At 36.4% G+C, this 26,623-nt stretch overlaps 1 long non-coding RNA gene across 1 annotated transcript in view; it reads left to right on the top strand.

Annotated features, from left to right (window-relative positions):
* Nucleotides 1-26,282, top strand: part of LOC127899155 (uncharacterized) — a 93,245-nt gene extending 66,963 nt beyond the window's left edge. Inside the window, exon 3 of the long non-coding RNA XR_008051087.1 lies at nucleotides 26,240-26,282. This is a non-coding gene — a long non-coding RNA (uncharacterized LOC127899155). The remainder of the gene's footprint in view (nucleotides 1-26,239) is intronic.
* Nucleotides 26,283-26,623: the final 341 nt, after the last annotated feature.

Below are 26,623 nucleotides of genomic sequence, written 5' to 3'. Positions count from 1 at the left end.
TTAAATAGTGGCCAATTATCTAATTAACAAACATAATCATGACAATAATTTAGAGAATAAACAAATACCCAAAAAGCAATAAAATAATTAAAGCAGAAGAAAGATCTCACAGTAATGATGAATCAAAGCTTTATTAACCTTTAATCAGAATAATAGGTTTAGTTCTTCATAGAGAGAAGAGAAAAATTAGATCTAGGGTTTCTTCTTTTCTCCCCTTTTGTTTTTCACGTCTCCTTCCTCTTCTCCTATAGAGTTTTTCCAAAAATAAAATACTAATATCTAAAACATTATTTAAATATTAAATTCAAATTTACAAAAATAACCAAAAAGATAAAACACGTTAAAATAAAAACTGCAGGTCCTTAGTTGACAACACGCGCCCACGCTTTATCAACAAAGTTCTTCTGAAGCTCATAATTTCTCCAAGAAAACAATTATCCTCAAGCATCATCTTGTAGCTCAATTTTAGCATCAATCAATAGAATTGCATCTACAAAAATAAAACACAAGTAAATCACTGTTATTAAGTGCAAAACATCGATATTAAAGGAAGTAAACAATGCAAAACTAGTGCATAAATTGCACTCTAACACAGGCCAAACATAATCTAAAATAATAACTAAAAAATATTTAAAAAACTTCTTTTAATGTTAAAAAAATAGAAATTACAATTAAATAAAAAAATACAAAGATGTTATGACTATATATAATTATAATAATTAAGTATATGCAATAGGGAAATTTTAAGATATATTCTTATTTTTTTTTTCAAATCTATTTCATTCATGCAAAAGTTAAAAATTTCTATTTTTCCCATTCAAACGTAAAATAGTTGACAATTATTTTCGAAGGACTTGGATCCATCCATATGTCTCTCTAGGATTGACTAGAGAAAATTCTTTCAATTGAGAAGGATTTGGCAAATAGCATAAGATTATCTAGGCATTGATCTAACCCATATAAACTCATGTTGAAGCATTAATTATAGCTGGTTTGGCAAATAGCAATTCTGGCCTTGAATAGCAATTGCACCTACTGTGAGTAGCTTGGGAGCATTACATTAGTGAATAATGGAAAATTAAGTTAAGATCCTTGATTCTGAGCATTGGAGTCTGAAAATTCTTTCGTATTTTACATGCAAGTAACCGAATCATAGCTTAGTGACATGGTCCATCCAATCAGAACTTGTCACTTGGTGTAATTCTAAGTATCTAAGTTGTTTTCATCCAATAGACATGATTTACTCGTTGTCCCCTAATTAGACCGTTCTGAATCTAAATTTTAACTCCATCTCATGTAATTATTTGTCCATAATTTTACTCATAGTTCAATATAAGTGGCTAATTTAGTTTCAGGCTTGAGCTGAAAATGAAGCCTCAACATGATCCACGGGCTTAGTTTGATAAGTTTATTAACTCTCTCTCTCTCTCTCTCTCTCTCTCTCTCTAATATATGTGGATTGTTTTGACTCATAATTGATAGACAATAATAATCTTGTATAGATTTTACACACGGTATACTGACTCCTTAGTGTAAGATCATTACTGTTTAGTATGATGAACACTTTACACTATATTTATTAGCCAAAAACTCCCTTCTAATATTAGAGGTTTATGTTGACTCATTGACAGAGAATACATCTAAATTATTTAGTAGACGGTCTTATCACATTGTCGACAGTAGGATTATTATCACTTTGGCATAACATGTACTTGACACCACAATTAGCTGAAGATTATTTTGCCTTGGTACAATGAGTGCTTGATACTACATTTACTAGAATGAGGACTATGAGGAGTGGAAGTACCTCCCTCATAAATTAATTAGAACTAAAAAGGAAAATTAAGCTCATGGTGAAGCGTTGTGTGTGAATTCAAAGACTCAAATGCTCCATTTACATTATTTCATCTTTAATTTATTCTCATCCTTTTTTTAATACTACTCAAAAATTACATCCAAACAATTCACAAACGAACTTGGAAAATTAATCTTACACATGATTAATTCTATCTCTTCGTGGAATCAACACTTATCACCATAAATCTATAATATAATAGATTCTTATGTTTGCGAGTACAATAAAATTTATACAACAATTAACCACTTTATTTTGTTGTAAAATTAAAGTTAATCAAATGATATTAAATTAGTTACTATTAGACCTTTTTGTTGATGACATTTTGAATCACAAGGGTATCATTTAGAAATACTTGAGAATCTCAACAATGCAGTGCTTGTCACGTTTAAATCAAAGTGTCCAATATCTTGCCTTGAGATTGCTTTCAAATAGATAGCTCTCATCCTTGTTGCTTGTCTTTAAATTTGTCACATCTTGTCACATTTAAATTTGTTGTTTGTCTTTCACCTGTTCTCGTCCAAAAATATCCCTCTAAAAACAATTAAAAGAATAATACCTAAGATTATTTATTATTTTATAAATCTTGAACAAATTTAATTCAGATCAATAAATTATAAAACCATCATAGGAAAGCAGCAATCCATTCCAGACAAGCAGTGTAGAAAACTATCAATGCATTCTATTGTGCAGAGAAATTAATTAATTTATACCTTTTAATATATGAGTCTGATATTTGAATATCATCAAGATAGAAATGAAAAATTGTTCATGCTGCATTATCATAGTAGCATACAAAAACAAAACACTCTTTATATTACAGTGCAGTTGTTTCTATCATGATAGTATTTGTTGGTGGTGAAATATCATTTTTCTTAATATATATACAATAATTAAGTTTATTCTAATGAATAAAACGTGTGCATCAAGAAAGAAAGATGAGAGAAGTAAATAGTAGTTTACGAGTGAACTATCTAAAGTGAGACTTGATGCATTCCCAACAGTTATCATCAATCTAGCTGTCAGAAATGTCATTAAAGGTGTTAAGAACACATCACCCATGGCTCCAATGAAACACAAAACCATTAGAAACATAGCCACGCCCACACGATCTACATCCATGAAAATAGAAAGAAATGACCCATTAATAATGTCGTTTTTCTTGACCTTCGTAGTGCTGCCGCCTTCATCTCTTTCTCTACTCATTAATTTCCAGAGGCACAGAAAAAAAAAATTGTATAACAACTTCCAAAACGGCGTGTCTCCTTTTGGGCAAAATGTCATATTGTAAGAAGCATGCATACATTTCACTGTTATGTTCTTTCAAGTTCTTTAATAATTTTGTGGACGCAAGCAAATTAACAATTTTCTTACAAAGAGAAGCTGCTTCAGTTTTGTGGGGCAGGCACACAATCTCCTTACAAAGATATTAAAAAGAAAAATTCCTTGCAATTCTACCGTTCGATGATCTCAAATCCTCCCATTTGAGTGAGAGTGTTAATTAGGCATATCTGGACTGTACTGAATGGCAGAAAAGTTCGTTAAATGCTTTCCAACGCATTTCCCAGTACTACTCTTTAAATCAATATAATAAAAATAATAATGATGATGATGGGAGTGTTTAGTGGGATTGTGCGGTAAACACATTACCATGCACTCAATTAATTGGATCAAGAGTAAAAACATGTCACACAATTACATGTTATATGCAAGAATAAAATACTAACGCCAAATATGAAAACTACCATCAAATTATTCTATTCTCAACCTAATTCTTTGCAATATCATGTTAGCCATACAATACATAAATAATATTATAATATATGTGTATTTATTTTGAAAATTTAATATGTAAGTGGTATTTATATAAAATTCAATTTTACATGTCATGCATGCATTAAATGATCTAATACCTTTTAGATACTCTATAATTCCTCCTTAATCTAACCCTTTCATTTGAGTGGTCCTTAATTCTCAAGTAAACTAAAGGAATAAAGAAAAGCTGACAAATACTTATATAATGAAATTTTTATTGGAATTATATAGATATTTCAAAATACTATTATCCTACATTGGAGAGAAGTGAGAGCACATAGTTATTTTTCTGTTCGATTTGAAATCAGTCATGTGTTTGATTTAACTACAAATTACAGTTAAATAAGTCAAATTTACATATGATTTACACTATTCAAGTTGAATTAAATTATGAGATTTAAGGATGACTAATTCAAATTAAATAAGGAAAGTGAGTGACTAATTCAATTGAATTAGGAAAAGGTCTATAGACAGAAGAGAGACATACAAAATCTTTATTGATGCCTACTGCAATAACAAAAAGAGAAGAGAATTGTTGATTAATAAAAAGTATCAGTCAAGCATCTCCCCATTTCCCACCCGGGGGCAAATCTCCTCAGCTGAATGTTATAAACAGATTCCTAGTAGCATTCCATTACGGAGCACGTACCGACAAGAAACGAACGCCGACCAGAAGTTCATACCGACCCAAAGTTCATGCCGACATGGTTCTTGTCACTCAAAAGGAAGGTACGATCTCACACCCACGTGATAGTTTCGCCATACCCCAAACTGTTGGAGAGGACACAATTACCCACGTTTATCCACGTTCGGCGGTTGAAGGCTCCTTGAGGCCCCTGATCACCCACGTCTAATGGACATGGGAAGGGCCTAGAAACATAGAACAACTATCTATAAAAGCTGAGATAAAAGAGATAAAAGGGGACACAAAAAAAGAGAGGGGGAAAACTCTGCCGAATTGATACTAGACATTACTACATAACAACCTTAAATAGATTTTACTTTAAGAACTTCGTAGTGAGTGTGCACAGCCATAAATTATATAGTTTTTCCATAAACTCCATCTACTGACTTAAGCATCGGAGGGTTTATGCCAGAAAAACCACCGGCGTCTCTGATTGGTTTCTGTGAACGCAGGTTTGGAAAGAAGAGGAAGAGTAATTTGAGCCCCAGGAGCTCGGGCAATTGCTAAGGTTAGTGGAGTGCAGCCTCTTCTTCATTGTTAGCATAATTGGTGGTGATACAATCTAGTCGGGCCGAGGGTGACCAGATTTCAGCATCAATAAGAACAATCCAAATGTTCTAATTATTGCCTTATACTTCTATCTCATATTTCGTCTTCAATTTTTTTTTTTTTTTGGTGTAGTTCTAAGTTGTTGTGCTTGGGAGTGCAATCTCATCATAGTGTCATTGTGCCATGAAGATCAAACGACTGTATTTGTCTCTTTTACACAAAAAAACTTTCATTTGAAATGCGAAATTTAGTTTTAAGGACAGTACTTTCTATGCAAATTTATGTTCGCTAACTGGGTAACAACTTTAAAGTTGTGATATGCAACTTTCTGGTTTATGGTTGTAAAATAACGGCTGATTTTACAAGTTAGTGGGTTCAACTCTGGATTAATTAACAAGGATGCTAAACTCAAGTTATTAGTCATCGTTGTTGGGTTTGCTAATTGGTATCATTATTCATGCTGATTTTAGAGTTAAAAAAAACAATAGTAATTCACATTTCTAATAATTTTGCATACTTTAAAGACTAGCTATATACATAGGAGCTATCAGGTGCATCCTGTCATGCACGATCCAAACTAGGGAGTTGTGAGCCCCACAACCCAGCTCCCTCTCCCACATATTAATCGTGCACCCGTGATCACTTTCCCATACATATATATATGGCATTTTGCTTTATTCTATATATGCATAGATATGTTTGTATCTATGTATATTTAATTCTAAGGCATCAGATATTTATAGTAAAATAGAGCTAGGTGTTTCCTACAGTTATCATTGCGCTTATGAAAATGAAGAGCACAATTCCATAGAAAGTACTGTTCATTTTTTTCAATTTCTTTCCTGCTTCTAATCAGGAAAGGTACGAGGCCATAAATGCAGAGGTAGAAAAATTGTTACGAGCAGGATTCATAAGGGAAGCCAGATATCCAGAATGGATTTCCAACGTGGTGTTGGTAAAGAAAGCAAACGGAAAGTGGAGAATGTTTGTGGATTTCACAAACCTCAACAAAGCATGCCCAAAGGACGGTTTCCCCTTGCCTAAAATAGATCAATTGGTTGACTCAACGACGGGTCATTGCCTGCTCAGTTTTATAGATGCCTTTTCTGGATATAACCAGATACCCATGGACAAACAAGATGAGGAGAGCACCAGGTTTATAACTAACATGGGTCTGTTTTGCTATAGGGTAATGCCATTTGACTTGAAAAATGCAGGGGTAACCCATCAGAGGTAAGTGAATATGATCTTCAAGCCATTGATCGGACAGACCATGGAGGTGTACATAGATGACATGATTACAAAGTCTAAAAACTCAGTAGATTATGTACGGCATTTGGAAGAAACCTTCGACCAGTTGAGGAAATATCGAATGAAGTTAAATCCTGAGAAATGTGCATTTTGAGTTAGTTCAGGTAAGTTCTTGGGATTCCAGGTGAGCTATCGAAGAATAGAGGCCTACCCAGAAAAAATACGGGCCGTGGTTGAAATGAAGTCTCCTCGAACAGTCAAGGAGCTGCAGAGCCTCACAGGGAAGCTGGCAGCACTAAACCGATTTATTTCAAGGGCCACAGATAAATGCCACACTTTCTTCTAAATCATAAAGAAAGGGAGAAAAATAGAGTGGACGGCAGAATGCGAGGAGGCATTTGGGCAGCTAAAAAAATATCTCGCCCGTGCCCCACTACTATCAGCTCCCAGAGAGGGTGACGCGTTGTACTTATATTTGGCTGTCTCCAAGTGGGCTACCAGTTCGATGTTGGTTAGAGAAGATGAAGGAAAGCAACATCCAGTGTACTACACCAGCAAGGCCTTGGTGGACGCGGAAACTAGGTACCCCGCGATGGAAAAATGGGCACTGGCCTTGATAACAGCAGCATGGAAACTCAGACCATACTTCCAAGTGCACCCGATAGTGGTAACAACTGATCAACCTCTTTGGCAAATGCTCCTGAAACCAGACGCCTCTGGTTGCTTAGTGAAATGGTCTGTGGAGCTGAGTGAATTTTACATAACTTACCGACCCCGAGGAGCTGTCAAAGCACAAGCCTTGGGCGATTTTGTAGTGAACTGTACAGAACCAAATGAAGGGGTTCACGAGGAGCAGTCGGCTAAACAAGAAAGGCCAGAGGGGGTGTGATTGATAATGGTTGATGGATCACACAGTGAACAAGGATTCGGAGCAGAGGTGGTGATACGGAGCCCAGAGGGGGTCGAGGTTTTTTATGTAGTAAAGTTTGAGTTTCAGCTCACGAATAACCATGCAGAGTACGAAGCCTTCATTACTAGGCTTAGGCTGGCACATGCATTACGAGCAGAAATGGTAGAGATCCGAGCAAATTCCCAACTGGTCTGTAATCAGTTCAATGAGCATTTTCAGGCAAAATGAGAAAAGATGGAGTTGTATTTAAAGAAGGCAAAGCAGATGATTGGGCTTTTCCGAGGGGTTGAAATAAAGCATATAGCAAGGACAGAGAACTACCGAACCCATATGCTGGCCAAAATAGCTGCGACTTCAGACCCTAAATTGCCCAAGTCAGTCCCATTAAAAGTGAGAACTTTGTCAAGCATTGGAGAAGAAATATAAGTAATGGGAGTGGACGCCGAAAGATCTTAGATGGACCCAATTCTCTCATATATCCCTGATGGCGTCTTACCAGCGGATAAAAAGCAAGCAAAGAGGTTGAAATGTCGAGCAGCAAGGTATACATTACTTGATGGAGTACTTTACTGCCGAGGGTTCACCTTACCCCTCCTAAGATGCTTAGATGACGAGGAAGCAAATTATGTGCTAAGGGAAATACATGAAGGAATATGTGACAATCATTCAGGAGCAAGGACTTTAGCGTTCAAAACGCTACGATAGGGATATTTTTGGCCGACTATGCATTAGGATGCGAAGGAAATGACTAGAAGTTACAAAGCCTGCCAAAGTTTCTCAGATATCCTTGCTCAGCCCCCAGAAAAACTAACCGCTATGTCATCCCCTTGGCCTTTTGCCTAATGGGGGATTGACCAGATTGATCCATTACCCAAAGGCCGAGGAGCCACAACACATGCAATCGTTGTTATAGTCTACTTCACAAAATGGGTGGAAGTGGAAGCCCTTAGCCAAATCACATAGAAGAAAACAATCGGTTTTATCTGAAAGAACATCATTTGCAGATACGGAATCCGCTATGCAATCATAATGGACAATGAGAGATAATTTGACAACTATAACTTCAGAGAGTTTTGCCAAAACTTGGACATAAAGTTAAAGTTTTGTTCTCCGGCACATCCCCAAGAAAATGGGCAGGTAGAAGCAGCTAACAAGGTCATAAAGAAGTTCCTGAAAACCAGGCTGGGAGAGAAGAAGCTAGCTTGGGTTGATGAACTACCAGGAGTGTTATGAGCCTACCGGACAACACACAAAATCGCAACTGGAGAAACCCCATTTGCTTTAGCCTTCGGTCACGAGGCTATGGTCCCATAAAAAATTGGAGTAGGAACGCACCAGACAGAATACTTCAATGAGGAGCAGAATGACAAGCAAATATGTATGAACCTAGATATGCTGTCGGAAAAAAGGGAAAAAGCCTCGCGGAAGTTAGTTCAGTGCCAGCAGAGGATCATGTGCTACTACAACTAGAATGTACGCATAAGGCAATTTCGAGCTGGGGATTGGGTACTCAGAAAGGTGAACCAGAACACAAAAGATCCTAACCAGGGCGTTCTTGGCCCAAACTGGGAAGGCCTGTACAGGGTGGTGCGAACAACTGGCCCAGGAGCCTATAAGCTGGCCTACCCAAATGGACAAGAGGTGAAAAGATCATGGAACGCCGAGCACTTAAAGAAATATTTCTAGTAAGCAAAGTACTTTATGAAATTTCTTCTCATTAAGTTATTTCCATTAGATGTATTAATAAGCTGTAGCATGTGCGTGTGCTCTACCTGTTGTAACCCGCAAGAAATTTAATAGAGATGAATTTAGTTCATAGCCATCTTGATAGAACAAATTCTACTAAGGCAAAAGAGTTGCCTATTCCTGCTCAGTCACCCAAGGACGAGCAGGCAAATTTAATAAATTTTACTAAGGAAAAGAGTTGTCTATTCCTACTCGGTCGCCTAAAGAACCAGCAGGCAAATTCTACAAAATTCGCTAAGGCAAGAGAGTTGCCTATTCCTGCTCGGTCGCCTAAAGGACCAGCAAGCAAATTCTATAAGATTCACTCAGGCAGAAGAGTTGCCTATTCCTGCTCGGTCGCCTAAAGGACTAGTAGGCAAATTCTACAAGATTCACTCAGGCAAAAGAGTTGCCTATTCCTACTCAGTCGCTTAAGGACGAGCATGCAAATTAAACAAATTATATTAAGGCAGATATGTGCTTATTCCTGGTCAGTCGCTTAAGGACGAGCAGACAAATTAAACAAATTTTTGTTAAGGCAAAAGAATTGCCTATTCCTGCTCCGTCGCCTAGGGAATCTACCAAGTTTGTTAAGGCATAGAATAGCCTAAGGACAAGCAGGCACAATTCCAAAATTGCTTTCCAAGGCAATGGATAAAGATAAATTTAACAAGGAAACGATTAGAAAAGCACTACGAGTCTATAAAAGTTCTGACGGTTGTGAACAAGCAGAAAGTTTATGATTTACATAGAGAACAAAATTCATGGATTATGAGGCTCAGCAGCTTCAAAGGAAGGGGGATCCGCAACCTCAGACCGAGAGGGACCGGCGACTTCTGAAGGAGCAGGTACTGACTCCTGACCCACTCCCAAAGCTTGATCCTCTGTTTCTTTTTCCTACTCCCCACTTGAAGGAGCAGCATCCTGATCTTGGTCCCCCTGACCCTTATCCCATTGGCCCTGCTCAGCCATATACTCCTTGCACGCCTGCCTCCAGCTTACCCATGTTCAGCTCCAGATATTCTTTCTTGAGCACGAACATGATGCATTTATAGCAAAAGGCGAGCCCAAAATCATACTCCGCATCCAGTCGGTCATCCACGTCAGCAGGTTTACCCATAATCTCAACTATCTACTTGTCCAAGGACTTGATTTGCTCCTTGTAGGCCGTCTTCTAAGTGTCCTGCTCGCTTTGGGCAGCCTCGAAATTAGACTTCAAATCAGCCAACTCACTTTCAAGCTTAGAAGACTTGGACTCAGCAATAGCCATTTTCTCCTCCAGGTCTATAACATGCCTGTGCAGATCGAGCATCTTCTCTTTAGAGCAATCAGCAGATTCAACCTTTTTCTTCAGGTCTTGAATCTCCGCGTGTTGCTTCCTCTCGTGACCCTTATAGTAGGAAACTAGAGTGGCAAGCTTAAAAGCGACCCTCTAGATAGAGCCTCCCAGCTCGCCAAGACTCATGTTCTCAATGTCTTTGACCATTTTAGGCCCCACTGATCTGACGTAATCCTTCAGGTACAAGGTCAAATGGTCACCCTGGTCTCGAAGCAGAGTCAGCGAGGTCCGATCTCCGGATTGAATATTGACCTCGGGACTCTTGTCACGAAGCTTATCTCCACCGTTCTTTGGAGGCGGAGAAGGGGGCAGAGCAGGAGCTAGGGTTTTGGAAGGACCGATATGGTTTTTCTTCTGAGGAGAGAGGGCATTGCTGGATTCGCCCAACACCCGAGCACGCTTCCTTGACATGGCACTGAGGATCTTGTTATCCATCTCGACAACAACGTCTACAGACCAGTTCGAGAAGATTTGTCGGGGATAAGAGATCCTGGCAGTTGGAGGCGTTCACCAGAGTGGTTTCAACCTTGAGTAGCAGATCGTCGTCAAGTTTGCTGATCAGGCCCCACGAGTCTGAAAGCATAGACAAGGTTAAAGAAACAAATAAGTGATGACTAAAGACGTGAAGCGTAAAGAAAAATAAATGACCTGGGTTGACAAAACGCGTGGGAAAGTGAATATCACCACCATGCGAATGAATCGCTGGGCACCAGTTTCCCCTGGTAAAGAAGAATTTGTTCTTCTAGTTTTTACACGATGAGGGAAAACTGATGATAAGTTTCCTCTTCGCATAGCTTAACATAAAGTAGTACTAACCTGCTTCCTTTGGACTGCTCCTCAGTTGGTACAAGTTCTTTATCTCCACAAGGAAAGGCTCCCCGAGCTGACATCGTTCCCATAATACAAAAAGGGCCGAGAGTACCCTCCACCTGTTTGGGTGTAACTGACCAGGAGCCAGATGCATGCCACCTAATATCCTGGCAAAGTAGGGCTGAAGGGGCAACCTAGCACCTAGTTTGAAGTTCTCCATATGCAAAGTTACATAGCCCTTAGGAGGCCGACTAGGAATATCACATTTTCCAGAGATTGTTAGGAGGACATCCTCAGGAATATTATACAAGCTTCTCAGTTTGAGTAGGTCAGTATGACTAGTGGCACACCTGAGGTCGGCTCGGCTCAGAACTACTCTCCTTGTCACCATCTTTTTCTTCAGGGATCTTAGCCCCCTCAGAACCATGATTCTCACCGGAACCCGATGCTTGGCCACCGCGATTCCCACTAGGTTCACAGTCAGAAGGAGGCAGAACAGCTTCTGGTCGAGGGTACTTAAGGGTAACCATATTAGAAGAAGGGCCTACGTTGCTAGAAGGATTTTGGGGATCAGTGGGTCTTAACAAATTAGGGTAAGAATCTATCTCTTCATCACTTTCAACTGCAATTATTTTTCCTTTTCATCTTGACATAGTGAAGTCTTAAAAGAAAAAATACAACAAATCTAAATGTATTGGTACAAAAGAACAATACAAAACCCAAGCAATAACAACCAGAGATAGGGTTAAGGGCGATACCTGAGATAGATCGGCACTAGTGGCGTTGTTGTGAAGGTGAGAGAGCCAAGCAAAAGAAAATCTTCGGCGTAGAAAATACGTTTAATTCCAGAAAGAGAGTTGGTTTACGGCAAAGTGACGGAAAACAAAACGCAACAAAACTTTTGGATTAGGGATTTAACATAGGAGAGAGAGTAGAAGCGTTTGAGTAACGCATGTGTCGTTTCAATCGCCGTATATCGAGGACAGATAAGCCGTCGTTTCAAATTTCAAATGCAGAGGGTGAAAAGGGCCACGTCATCGGCATTTAAGATGATGTGATAGGTCATCAGCTTGGCAGGGAATGAGGAAGCACTTGTGTATATCTATACCTTGACCAGAAATCCCCCAAGCATAAAACACTGTCTCAGATTCATCACAATAAAACAAGAACTGGGAAGACGCAACCCAGAGGCGACCAGGTTCAACTCTTAATTTCTGGTCTTAACTCGTTTCACTCGTAATACCAGAAATTGGGGGACTGGTATTAAGTAATAAAAAGTACCAGTCAAGCATCTCCCCATTTCCCACCTGGGGGAAAATCTCATCGGCTGAATGTTATGAATAGATTCCTGGTAGCATTCCATTACGGAGCACGTACCGATAAAAAACGAACACTAACCAGAAGTTCATACTGACCAGAAAGTTCATACTGACCTAGTTCTTGTCACTCAGAAGAAAGGTATGTTCTCACACCCACGCGACAGTTTCTCCATGCCATAAACCGCTGGAGAGGACACGATTACCCACGTTTATCCACATTCGGTGGTTGAAGGCTCCTTGAGGCCCCTGATCACCCACGTCTAACGGACATGGGAAGGGTCTAGAAACATGGAAAAACTATATATAAAAGCTGAGAAAAAAGAGATAGAAAGGGACACACAAAAAAAAGAGAAGGGGAAAACTCTGCCGAATTGATACCATGCATTACTACATAACAACCTTAAATAGATTTTACTTTAAGAACTTCGCAGTGAGTGTGCGCAACCATAAATTATATAGTTTTCTCGTAAACTCCATATACTGACTTAAGCATTGGAGGGTTTACGTCGGAAAAACCATCGGCGTCTCTGATTGGTTTCTGTGAACGCAGGTTTGGAAAGAAAAGGAAGAGTAATTTGAGCCCTAAAAGCTCGGGCAATTGCTAAGGTTAGTGGAGTGCAGCCTCTTCGTCATTGTCAGCATAACTGTTGGTGATACAATCTGGCCAGGCCGAGGGTGACCAGATTTCAACATCAACAACAACAATCCAAATGTTCTAATTATTGCCTTATACTTCTATCTCATATTTCGTCTTCAATTTTTTTTTTTTTTTTGGTGTAGTTCTAAGTTGTTGTGGTTGGGAGTGCAATCTCGTCATAGTGTCATTGTGCCATGAAGATCAAACGACTGTATTTGTCTCTTTTACACAAAAAAAAACCTTCATTTGAAATGCGAAATTTAGTTTTAAGGACAGTACTTTCTATGCAAATTTATGTTCGCTAACTGGGTAACAACTTTAGGGTTGTGATATGCAACTTTCTGGTTTATGGTTGTAAAATAACGGCTGATTTTTCAAGTTAGTGGGTTCAACTCTGGATTAATTAACAAGGATGCTAAACTCTAGCTATTATTCATCGTTGTTGGGTTTGCTAATTGGTGTCATTATTCCTTCTGATTTTAGAGTTCAAAGAAACAATAATAATTCACATTTCTAATAATTTTGCATACTTTAACGACTAGCTATATACATAATAGCTATCAGGTGCATCCTGTCATGCACGATCCAAACTAGGGAGTTGTGAGCCCCACAGCCCAGCTCCCTTTCCCACATCTTAATCGTGCACCCGTGATCACTTTCCCATACATATATATATATATATATATATATATATATATATATATATATATATATGTGTTTTTTTTTTTTTCTATATATGCATAGATATGTTTGTATCTATGTATATTTAATTCTAAGGCATCAGATATTTATAGTAAAACAGAGCTAGGTGTTTTCCCACAGTTATCATTGAGCTTATGAAAATGAAGAGCACAATTCCATAGACAGTCTTGTTCATTTTTTTCGATTTCTTTGCTGCTTCTAAGCAAACCAACATGTTGTTTCCACTAGTTAATGCATTTCAAACCAATGTCAAAAAGTTTTCCTTTGGAGCGAACATCCAAACATTCTGATAAAAAATTGCCCCTGGCATATAACTTATCCTGTCCTGCCAGAAAAAAGCATACCCCTGATTTTTCCAACTCAGGCTCTTCACATCTTTCTAAAGAAATCCTACCTGCAAGAATAAGATTGTTAATCTTGATGATAACAAACAAGATTAAGAATGATTAATCTTTTAAGCCCAAATTATTTAATATTCTTTTTAAATAAATCATTATTTTTACATTATAAAGGTTTTATATTTAATGGAAAAATGATTTTATGAAATTGATTGTTTTTATTCTTTTTAAATAAATCATTATTTTCACATTATAAATGTTTCATATTTAATGGAAAAATGATTTTATGAAATTGGTTGTTTTTCAAAGTTTATGGTTTATTTGAAAGAATTTTGAAAATTTTGAAATAAACAAGTATTGCTTGAAATTTTGGTAAATGACTTATTTGAAAAGTGTCATAGCATTTTTGGCTATATCATAATTTCAGAAAGTTTTGGGATTGACAAAGCATTACTTAGAAATTCTGAAATTGGACCTATTTGCAAAGTTTCATAACGTTTTGGGCCTTAATACAGTTTTGTAAGTTTTGGGGTCAAACTGTAATTTTAAAAAATAGTGCACTGTGTAGGTTACTGTAGCATCCGGCTTACCGAATATAAAAACTGAAAAACCGGATATTGGGCAAAATGTATCCAGAACGCAAACGACTTATCGGATTTCGTAACCGGCAAGCCGGATAGGCAAAATTCAAATTTTTGCCTTAACGGTAACATAAATCCGGCTTACCAGATTCCATAAACGGTAAACCGGATACGCCCAGAATGTGAGTAACGGTTAGTTTTTGAGTTCAAACTATATAAACTCAAAACCAATTCATTTTTTAGAGATCCAACCAAGCAAGAACAAGTGCACACAACATATATTGAGCTTTAACTTCATGAATCATCATTCATTAAATCATCTTTGTTCTTCAATTTGTATATCCACTCTTAAAGAGAGATTTATTGTTGTATTTTTTATTTCTCATCAAATTGTGAGAGTACAAGTGTGAGAAACACTTGGGGTGAAGAAATTGGAGATATAATCTCTTGTTGTAAAGGTTCATTGACATCTTGAAGTCAATTGTAAACGTTTGAAGCCTTGGAAAGGCTTGGATAGTGAAATCCTCAAGCCCGGTGTGCTTGGAGGCGTGGACGTAGGCGGGGATTGCCGAACCACGTAAAAATCCTTGAGTTTGTTTTCTCTTCCCTTACTCATTTATTATTGTGCTTTTATTGAATTTATTGTTTTCGAATTTATTAAGGCATTAGATTAAATTGTTGTGTGGTTTGCCTATGATAATTTTTAAAATCCCAATTCACCCTCCTCTTGGATTGCCTAGTTAGTATTTCATTTGGTATCAGAGCAAGGTTCTCTAGTGTAGACTTAACCGTCTAGAGTTAAAGATCCATGACAACCCATAATGACTCAATCTTTAGGGAAGGACAATCCACAATTAGACCATCGTTCTTTGACGGTAATGACTACCCATATTGGAAAACTAGGATGAGAATTTATTTACAAGCCTTAGATTATGAAATTTGGGAAATTGTTTGTGATGGTCCATTTATGCCTTTGACTAAAAACGAAGTCGGGGAAGATATTCCAAAACCTTCACGGAAATGGAATGAATTGAAAAAGAGAAAAGCTACTCTAAATTCCAAAGCTATGAATGCCTTGTTTTGTGCACTAGATAAGAAAGAATTTCATAGAGTATCTAGTTGTGAGAGTGCTAATGAAATTTGGCACAAACTTGAAGTTGTTTATGAAGGCACAAATCAAGTGAAAGAGTCTAAAATTAGTAGGTACACTCGGCAATATGAATTGTTCCAAATGAAAAAAAATGAGAGTGTGTATTCTATGTATACTAGATTTACAGACATAGTGAACACTCTAGGAGCCCTAGGAAAGACTTTTTCAAATAGCGAGAAGGTTAAGAAAATTATTAGGTCGCTACCTAAGGAATGGAGACCAAAAAGGACTGCCATTGAGGAAGACAAGGATTTAAATATCTTACCTATTGATGATTTAATTGGTTCTCTTATTTCTTATGAGGAAGACTTGGCAGCCGAAAGAGGCAATGAGGAGAAGAAGAAAAACATTGCTCTCAAAGCCTCGAAACAGGTGAGTGATGAGGAAAGCGAGCTGGATGAGGAGGAGATGGATATACTGGCTAGGAGGTTCAGAAAACTTTTTAAGAAATCCGGTGAGCGAAGAAAATTTAGAGACCTCAAGAACCGAAAGGAGAAGAAGGAATTAATCAAATGTTATGAGTGCAAGAAGCTTGGCCATATAAGAATGGAATGTCCTCTTCTCAACAAGCTCAAGAAGAAAGCAATGGTAGCCACATGGGATGATAGCGATAAGGAAACAAGTGATGATGAAGAGCATCAAAAAATGACAAATCTAGCTCTCATGGCAATTGAAGATGAATCGGTTGATGAACTTGATGAGGTAAATGATCTTTTTACTTATGATGAATTATATGATGCTTTTAAAGAATTGCATGATAATTGGATAAAAATTGGTAAAAAGAATGCATGTCTTAAAAAGAAAATGGTAGAGCTCAAAAATGAAAATGAATCTCTATGTGCAAAGATTACATGCCTAGAATTAGAGAATAAAACATTGCATGATAGAGTTGCATTATCAAATGAGAAACCTAGTACTTCACACGAGCATCTAGAATATCACATAGATGACTTGAAAAAGGAAAATGAAATGCTTAAGAAGAAGAGCAATGAGTTAAATTAGATTGTCTTAAAATTTACAAATGGGCAAAAGATGTTGGATAACTTGATTAATTCACAAAAATGTGTGTTTGATAAAGGAGGACTTGGTTATAAGCCAAATTTGAAACAAAAGTATTATAAGAACTACTTTGTGAAGAGTACATCTATTAACAATCAAGTTGTATGTCATTATTGTAATCAAAACGGTCACATGAACCTTGGTTGTCCTATTAAAAGAAAAGTATATTATGGAGTAAAATGTGTTTGGGTTCGAAAAGGAACCATTGCTAACACTCAAGGACCTAAGAGCATTTGGGTACCAAAGGGCACAACTTGAATATTCTTTTGTAGGTACCACAAACAAGGAATGGTGGAGAGTTCCTTGATGAAGCTTGTAAGGATAATCATTTGAGCATGATCTAGGAGAAAAAGATGAGGCAAGATGATTTAATTGTTTTGGTAATAATTCTTGCCATATTAATTTTGTTGAATGGATCATGATAAATGGATAATAGATTGAATTTGTGAAAGTATACTTGTATGTTTACATGATTGAATTATCATTGTGTTTAACATTGAGTGCTTTATCATGATGCATGGTTATATATATAAGATGATAGCTTGTCAACTCATCATGATAGCTTTGTTTGATTTTGATGATTATATAATGCCTAAGCTTGATAAATGAGTGATATGCTTGAATTATTAATCTTTGAATGCTTATATGTTTCATGATTGTGTAAAATATATACATGATAAATGAATTATATGTGTGAATTCTTGTGCCGTTAATTGTGTTATATCATCATTCACTTATAAAATTGACATCATTGTTTGATACGATTTCATATGTTTGGTCTTGTATGCATTTATGTCTCATGCATTAAATGGCTTATTGAAAAGTTTTAAATCTCAAAATGATTTAAAATTAATCAATTTTTAAGGCCGGAAATAAAATGGTGTGTGTAGTACAAGTATAAGAGGCAGCAAATATTCCCTTTCCATTCATCCGGAAAAATATTTTTTCTTATTGATTTCTCTCGGGACAAATTCTGGATAACCGGATTAGCTTTGATTGCTCTCGGGACAACATTCGGATAACCGGATTTTCAATCCGGAAAACCGAATTTTCTAAGCCACCTCTCTGCCTCATAACCAGTCTACCGGTTAGCAAAATCGGAAAGCCGAATTCGCATGAATACTTTGCTAAGAACATAACCGGATTTTCGGTTAAACACATCCGGCAAGCCGTTTACGGCTTTTCATGTTTCTGCCAAATAACCGGCTAGCCGGTTAGTGAAATCCGGCAAGCCGGATTTGTGAGTTTTATGACTGTTCTTCCTCTTCCTCTCTTTCAGCATTCCGATTCTCTCTCTCTCACTAAAAGCTGATTACTCCTCACTTGATTTCATTCCAAAATCCATCAATCTCATCCTTTTTCACTTCAAATCCTTTATGCTTGTATTTGAACACACCAACATTTACTATTTTTTTTTTGGATTATATGGATGTTTGCTATGATTTTGGATTATATGTCTATTTTGAATTATATGGATTTGATATAGTTATATGTTATGTTCTTTACTTATGTTTTGGATAATTTTGAATTAATGTGCTTGGTTTGAGGTTTTGATGATTGATAGGGGGAGACAAATATGATATGTTTTTAGATAAAATCATTTTTTAAAATTTTAAATTGGCCATATATTTAGGGGGAGCATGTAATATGATTTTGGATAATATGCATTTTGAATTTTTTTTATTGTCCAAAGGGGGAGATAAATTAATATCTCATTTCGATGTGGTCAAAAGAAGGAGAATAATATGCATTTTGAGTAATTATTTTGATAATTGATATTTGATTATATGATGATGATAATTTGTGAGTAATATTATTAAATTTGTATTTGAGATGATGCTTGTTGTTAGGGGGAGATTCTTTCAAAATTTCTACTCAAACAACATGAGTAACAAATTTGCTACTTTTATTCTTTTCCTTTACGTTTTCTTTTTTATGATGAATGGGGAGAAGAATACATGTCTTCAAATTTATAAAAAAAAAAATTTCTTTGCCAATTAAGTTTTTCTTTTTGATGATGAGGGGGAGAAAATCCATGTATTTAAATATGTTAATTTAGCTAATTGGCAAATTGTAAGAGAAGATTATTTTTAGGGGGGAGCAATTTGTGGAATCATTCTTTAAATACATGAAATGTTTGTCATCATCAAAAAGGGGGAGATTGTTAGCATATATGTTTCCATAATATTGATTTTGATGATAACAAACAAGATTAAGAATGATTAATCTTTTAAGCCCAAATTATTTAATATTCTTTTTAAATAAATCATTATTTTTACATTATAAATGTTTTATATTTAATGGAAAAATGATTTTATGAAATTGATTGTTTTTATTTTTTTAAATAAATCATTATTTTCACATTATAAATGTTTCATATTTAATGGAAAAATGATTTTATGAAATTGGTTGTTTTTCAAAGTTTATGGTTTATTTGAAAGAATTTTGAAAACTTTGAAATAAATAAGTATTGCTTGAAATTTTGGTAAAGGACTTATTTGAAAAGTGTCATAGCATTTTTGGCTATATCATAATTTCAGAAAAGTTTTGGGATTGACAAAGCATTACTTAGAAATTCTGAAATTGGACCTATTTGCAAAGTTTCATAACGTTTTGGGCTTTAATACAGTTTTGTAAAGTTTTGGGGTCAAATTATAATTTTAAAAAATAGTGCATTGTGCAGGTTACTGTAGCATCTGACTTACCGGATATAAAAACTGAAAAACCGGATATTGGGCAGAATGTATCCAGAACGCAAACGGCTTATCGGATTTCGTAACCGGCAAGCCGGATAGGCAAAATTCAAATTTTTGCCTTAACGGTAACATAAATCCGGCTTACCGGATTCCATAAACGGCAAACCGGATATGCCCAGAATGTGAGTAATGACTAGTTTTTGAGTTCAAACTATATAAACTCAAAACCAATTCATTTTTTGGAGATCCAACCAAGCAAGAACAAGTGCAGACAACATATATTGAGCTTCAACTTCGTGAATCATCATTCATTAAATCATCTTTGTTCTTCAATTTGTATATCCACTCTTAAAGAGAGATTCATTATTGTATTTTTTATTTCTCATCAAATTGTGAGGATAGAAGTGTGAGAAACACTTGGGGTGAAGAAATTAGAGATATAATCTCTTGTTGTAAAGGTTCATTGACACCTTGAAGTCAATTGTAAACGTTTGAAGCTTTGGAAAGGCTTGGATAGTGAAATCCTCAAGCCCAGTGTGCTTGGAGGCGTGGACGTAGGCGAAGATTGCCGAACCACGTAAAAATCCTTGAGTTTGCTTTCTCTTCCCTTACTCATTTATTATTGTGCTTTTATTGAATTTATTGTTTTCGAATTTATTAAGGCATTAGATTAAATTATTGTGTGGTTTGCCTAGGATAATTTTTAAAATCTCAATTCACCCCCCTTCTTGGATTGCCTAGTTAGTATTTCAAATATGAACATTAAATTTATAGCCCAAAAAGAAAGCAAAGATAAATATTAACAATAACTTCATTTCAAGCCGTTATTTATGACCTTATAAGCATTGTAAGCCATTATCACCTTTTCACATTTTATTTGCACTTCTGGAAAGTGCAAATTAACCACACCTTTTCAAGTTATTGCTAAATCAAAGGTATTCTAAAGAATGCAAACATTAAATCACCATCGTCAAGCTTAAATCAAATCAAGAGTTTATTTATAATCTATAACAATCCTGAATGTACCAAATTCCCAACATCATAAGTGTCCCAATTCAACCATCATCAAATCAGCATAAAGTTGCTTGAATTCTTCTAGCATTTTGGCTACTTTGTCCATTTGGCTTTTATCTACATCATCGTCAGAACAGTTGTTTTGAAAGCATCCACCCATTGTAGCAGTTAAAAGGCAATACTTATAAGATGATATCTTATAATCATTGTTTGTCTCATATAAATATTGAGGAGCAGGAGACATGTTAGCACTGTCCTACATACAAATTATCACTTTTAGTATATACCACCATAGAATAATGAAAGTAATACGAGATGGTTCTATTTAATAGACATATTGCCAATCCAAGTGCATAGTTATAACATAATGGTAAAGCTTAAGTTAAGTCTCTACATCACCTTTCCCATTCTTGTTCTTCTTGGACTTGCTCATTCCTGCCCTCTTGTTCTCAGGTTTCCGACTGCTGCCTTGAGCTTCGGAAGCATAGGTTGCTAATGTAGCTATCATTTTTTCCTCATTTGAACTGTTATATTTATCAGCATTGCTGTCTCCACATCAAATTTTCTAGCTGATGCAACGACAGTCTGTGACTCTGATGACTTGCCTTTACCAATTGAGTATTGCTGCAGCAGCTGATTTGAGAAACGTTACAGTTTTGGTCTGCTTGACTGCAATAAGCTATTGTGAATTTTCCCTGCATGGACAGGTGCTTGAGTTTCAACTCACTGAAGAAACTATACGTTCAAAAGTAAGTGATAACAAGAACTAAATACATCAACCATGACTAAACAAATGCAGATTCCAATTGCCTTCTAAAATAAGAACTAATATAAGGTGCCACCGACAATCTTGAAAGAAGGAAAAAAAAAAAAAGTTTGATTTTGTTATGCTATTGTCAACTGTGCAAATCAGCTTCCTTTTTAAACTGACCTCATCACACCATTAAGTGCTCCATCAAGTTGTTTCAGATCTTCAAGCATGCTTGTTGCTTCATTCCATCGGCTTTGATCTTCACCATGAAAAGAGTTTTTCTGAAAGCATCCATTCATTGCAGCAGATAAAAGGTTGAATACTTTTCTCCACATCCTCCTAAAAGATACACAAGAGAATAAATCAAGCAGCAGTTTATCACCTGCATCAGACTGAAGTAATTGACAATGTGAAAACAATTTGGCATTACCTTAATAGTCGAACATTCGAACAAAATTCTATTTGGACCTATTCCATAGTCTCCAAAATCTATTGCTTCAGATACTTTCCAGAATTGTTCAAGGTTCATCACCAGATCATCCGCTTTTACGTTCAATGTATTTATTTAAAGATACTGCAGGGAAGCATAATTTGAAGTTGAACCATTTGAACTCTTCCTTTGTGCACAACAGTCTGGAGGCAGTACTTCCCTTTGTAAATAGTGGCATCCATTTAAGAAGCTCCAGCATGATCTTGAGAGAATCCAATTGCCGGAAACAATATTCCTAATATGTCCTTTTTACGCCTGGTGACCTTCATGTCTAACACTATTGCATCTGGACATGCAATTTCAGAACAAATTTCCCCCAAATTCGCAACCACAAGAGGATTGCCTATCTTTTCAAATGCTTCAGCAATAACAATCTGAATGTCACGTTTTCGTCTTCTGCGGAGGGCATCATAAAATTCCCATGGCAACTTTACAGAAATATTGTTTCTACCCAGCAAGTCCACAAGTAAATTTAAAGAATTTCCAAAGTTCAAATGAAGCAAACATACTATCATAACCAATCTCAAAACCACCAATGAATGGTAGTCCTTGATTTCTGTACAAGATTTCTTAATCCACTCCATCGTTTCCTTCTCATTGTATAGGAATTGCTGAACGATGTTGAAAATAAATTCATGTACAACTCCAAACAATTGATGAAGATCAGTAAATAAGCTACAAGTTGGATTGGTGCTCCATTCCTGGTAGATAAGCCAATCAACGAAAGATGACTTTGTAGTGAAAATGCATCCCTTGAAGCTAGACAACAAAATCAAAAGGCGCTCAATAAGATACAGGAAACAATCTGGTGTTATATAGTCAGCTCTCCTCCAGTTGGCTTCATAAGTATCACACAAAGCTCTATAGAATTTCCAAACATGAGACACCTCTTTCATATCATCATGATTATGCAATGCAGATCCCCGACAAGATTCTAATCCCATATCAAAAGAGAGACTCTCGACAAATTCCTTCCATGGTGTATTTCCATCAAACCGTTTTGCAACTCTCCCGTATACATCATTGCCTAGCTTACCATTCCTAAGAATCATTACCACTGCATTTCCGATTTGCCCATATGATAGATTACCTTTCAAACCAATGTGCTTATAAACAACTTCTCTGATGATATTCCTATACAACTCAGTTCCTTTCAGAGAAATCATATTCTTATTCAGAGATTCTTGCCACTCTAGAGGAAAAATAGAGTCGACGAAATGCTCCATTGATTGGTCAACAAATTTCTGTAGTACCTTCGCATGGTACTGAAGGCTCGGATAATTGGAACTCAAAAGAAATTTTGCAACTTCATACATGTAAGCAGGACATAGTACATGGCACCACACAGATGGTGAATTCTTGGATGATTGCTTGTGCAGGGCCTCAAGATTGTCCAAGACCTTCATACCAATAGAAAGCAACTCAGAACTCCAATAATTCCTTCCGGCAGAGACAAGTTGATGGACATTGATAGAGGCCAACTTCCCACTTCTTAGAGCATGTCTATTGTCCAAATCCCTCACCCACTCAGCATCACTGTTCAACAAAAGATAGATGATATTCCCATTATTGTATTGCCTCCACACACCAAGGTAATTCAAGCAGAAATCTCCATAACTTCTATAGTCATTAAAGTCCTGGCTTTTGAGACATTCAAGATATTTGAGCACATTCACGATCTTATCCTTCCAGCAGTTCCAAAAGTAGATGAGAGTCTGAACAGAAACCCTTTTATTACAATTTGTCTCATCTAACACCAATTCATCTTCCCACACATATTCAGAGGAATTTGTATGAAGATGGAAATCCAGTATCTTTCTAGCAGATAAGGTTTCACCATTAACACTCTGATGTCTCTTAGAAGCATTTAACTGTTGATTCATGATCAATAAGTCACTCTGATCATTTGACAAAATGTATGCCTCGGTACAAACAAATTTATAGAATTTGTTCGACTCACTTTTAGCCAGTAACTTGGCTTTTTCAAGAAGCTCTTTCTTCTGTGTAAACTGCTTTAAGGGCCAGCCTTTGCTCCCAGCTGACCAAAGAGAGTTGGAAAGTACATAGTTGAGAGTAAGATAACATGCTTCCTTATGATTTCCCGCCTTCTGTAACAAATCCGCTGTACGAAGAATATCTCCTCTCAGTCTTGCAATATTTGCAGCATCCATAAAGTTTCCGAATTCTTCTTCCAACATTAGAAGCTCATCAAAGCAACCATTAGAGTTCAAAAAGTTGCGTATCAAATCCATGGAATGAAAAGCTCTGACAAATTTCATCATGGATTTGTTATCATTGAGCTTATGAAAATGAAGAGCACAACTCTGTAGAAAGTCTTGTTCGATTTTTTTTATTCTTTTGCTGCTTTTAACTCGGCCAACATCTGCATCAGCGTGCTGTTTCCAGTAGCTGATGTATTGTAAACCAATGTCAAAAAGTTTTCCTTTGGAGCAAGCATCCAAACATTCTGCAAGAAAACTGCCCCTCGCATATACATCTGCTGCAAGCTTATAGCATCCTGCCAGAAAAAAACATTCCCCTGCTTTTTCCAGCTCAGGTTCTTCACATCTTTCTAAATAAATCGTACCTACAGGAATAAGAAGTTAATCTGATTATCAAATTTATTGCCCGAAAACTCCTACAAAATTATAAGCAAGGATTTTTTTCCTCTTTTTTCTCAACTACTATAAACTAAGGCAAGAATTTCTAGGGAAAACCACAGAAAAAAGACTAATGCAAACAAACACACCGAGGTAAATTCAAAAGTAGATGTCAAGTTTCATTTTTGCGTGTCATCATAAACCAAACTAAACCCAGTTTAGCTCATTTAATGCTGAAAATTCTGTAAGATTGAAGCCGTCTTAAGCACGTTGCATGCTGACATTATGCAAACAACTTTAATCACTTCTACAGGCATATCAAACAGAGAAGAAAGGAGGGAGATGCTAACTACAAAATAAGCTATACACATTACACAGAAAAGTTCTTGTTGACAATGAGAAAAGAAAAATTTATCCTCAAACCCACCAACAACAAATCCTATCAACACTTCGTGATAAAGTATAGTATTCTGCAGTTCTGGAATATTTGACTACTATGAATATTAACAATTACATCATTGTAAGCCATTATCACCTTATACACATATTACCTGTAGTTCTGGAAAGTGCAATTAACCGCACCTTTTAAGTTATTTCTAAGTGAGAAGTATTCCAAAGAAATGCAAACATTATGCATAATTTACAACTATCCTGAAAGTACCATATTCCGAACATCATAGGATGGTAGAATTATATTCGTTCAACTAAATATCAAATTCAACCATCAGACAGTGAAAATGATGATCTAATTTTTAAGTTTCGGAGAGAAGATAACAAGAATAAAACTTAAGCCATAACGCAGCATTATGTTCCTTCAACTAGAGATCAGATTCACACCTGCTCTCTCATACTCTCCCAAATCACAAAAGCATTTGGCAGCAGAATCAGCCTTGCCTATGGCTTCAAAAATTTTAGCAGCTTCCCTAAGAAAAACATTAGCCTCTAGAAGATTTGAACTGCTAATACGATCAGCCGCTGCCTTGAGGCCGCTTGCTTTAGACCTTCCTTCCCAGTAAGTGTCTTTAGCTTTTTCGAAGCATATTGTTGCCATTTCATAATTTTGCTCATAAAACAGCTGAAAACAGCACAAAATCAGCAGCAGGGAGAAACAATATTTGATTTGACAACGAACAAACATCCATTTCACTCCTAGTAGAAAATGCAGGGACCTAATTGAAATGGATGTTAACATCAACATCCATTTAGCTGCAATAAATAGAAGGTAACGGAAACAGCAGCACTATTAGCAATGTCAAATGTCATCCTAACTTTTAGCGCAGATTACTTAGAACCAATAGCTGTAGCATAAATCACAAACAAAAACACATGGACCTAATTGTTCATGACCATATTTTGATATATGCAGCAAAAATCATGCAGTTTTCCAGTAAAAGATTCACCAAAAGCATCTGCTCGAGGAAGGGGAGCGACAATGAGAGAGGCACTACATAGAAAATGATAATAAATAGTAGTAGTTATAAAGTAATGGTGATGGTAATCAATCACCATATTTTGCTCTATGCGATGGATGCATGCAGTGTGAATATGAATGCCAACTCACCTTAGGGTGCCAGAAATAGGGAGATGACAATAACAACAAAATTAATATCTGTGGTGTGCAAGAGCAGAATATATTTAAAGTTTGACCAAGAAATGTCTTCACATACACACATGCACACAAAAATGATAAAAGTTTTCAAGATTACACAAACCTTAATGCCCCGCAACTTCCACTCCTCCAGGCTGCTTGCTACTTGCATTTCCTGTGCAAGTGAATCATCCAATTGCCTTACTTGAACAAGCAACCTTTTCTTCCAATAGTCAAACATAGGTTTGGAGAACTCCTCCATATTTTCCCATATCCACAACCTTTGCCTTGTACGTGTGATGGCTACATATAGTTGCTTCAGTTCAGAGCACAAGAGGTTGTGTTTAGCTTCATTGAAGCTTGGGAAGGACCCAGGTAATGTGGAGTCAAACAAAGCTTGTTCCTTCATATATTCATAGACCACCCTCCATTGATTTTTAATAGGTGAAGAGCCAAAAAAGTCATACAATAGCACATCCTATAGAAAGAGATCATGGAAAAATTTAGGTTTCATAATAACTACTTAAGAAAACACATGGGAACTTGGCTGTATGAATTGAAATATTTTTGACAATAAAAATAAGTAAAAGGTAAAACCATCCTGTTGCAACTTTAGTTGGTGTACTCTATCAGTTTCTCGTATTAGCATATTGGACAGTAAAATAACTCCTAGTGTTGTATTTTACTCTCTTAGAATTGGTTCTCTTTATGGTTTTATTTCTATAATTATGTACTTGTTTCAAATTAATAGTGTGGGCG

This window comes from Citrus sinensis, chromosome 8, assembly GCF_022201045.2.
Source record: "Citrus sinensis cultivar Valencia sweet orange chromosome 8, DVS_A1.0, whole genome shotgun sequence".
NCBI lineage: Eukaryota > Viridiplantae > Streptophyta > Magnoliopsida > Sapindales > Rutaceae > Citrus > Citrus sinensis.
Note: the sequence above shows the minus strand (reverse complement) of the source record. Positions and strands in the feature narration are given on the sequence as shown.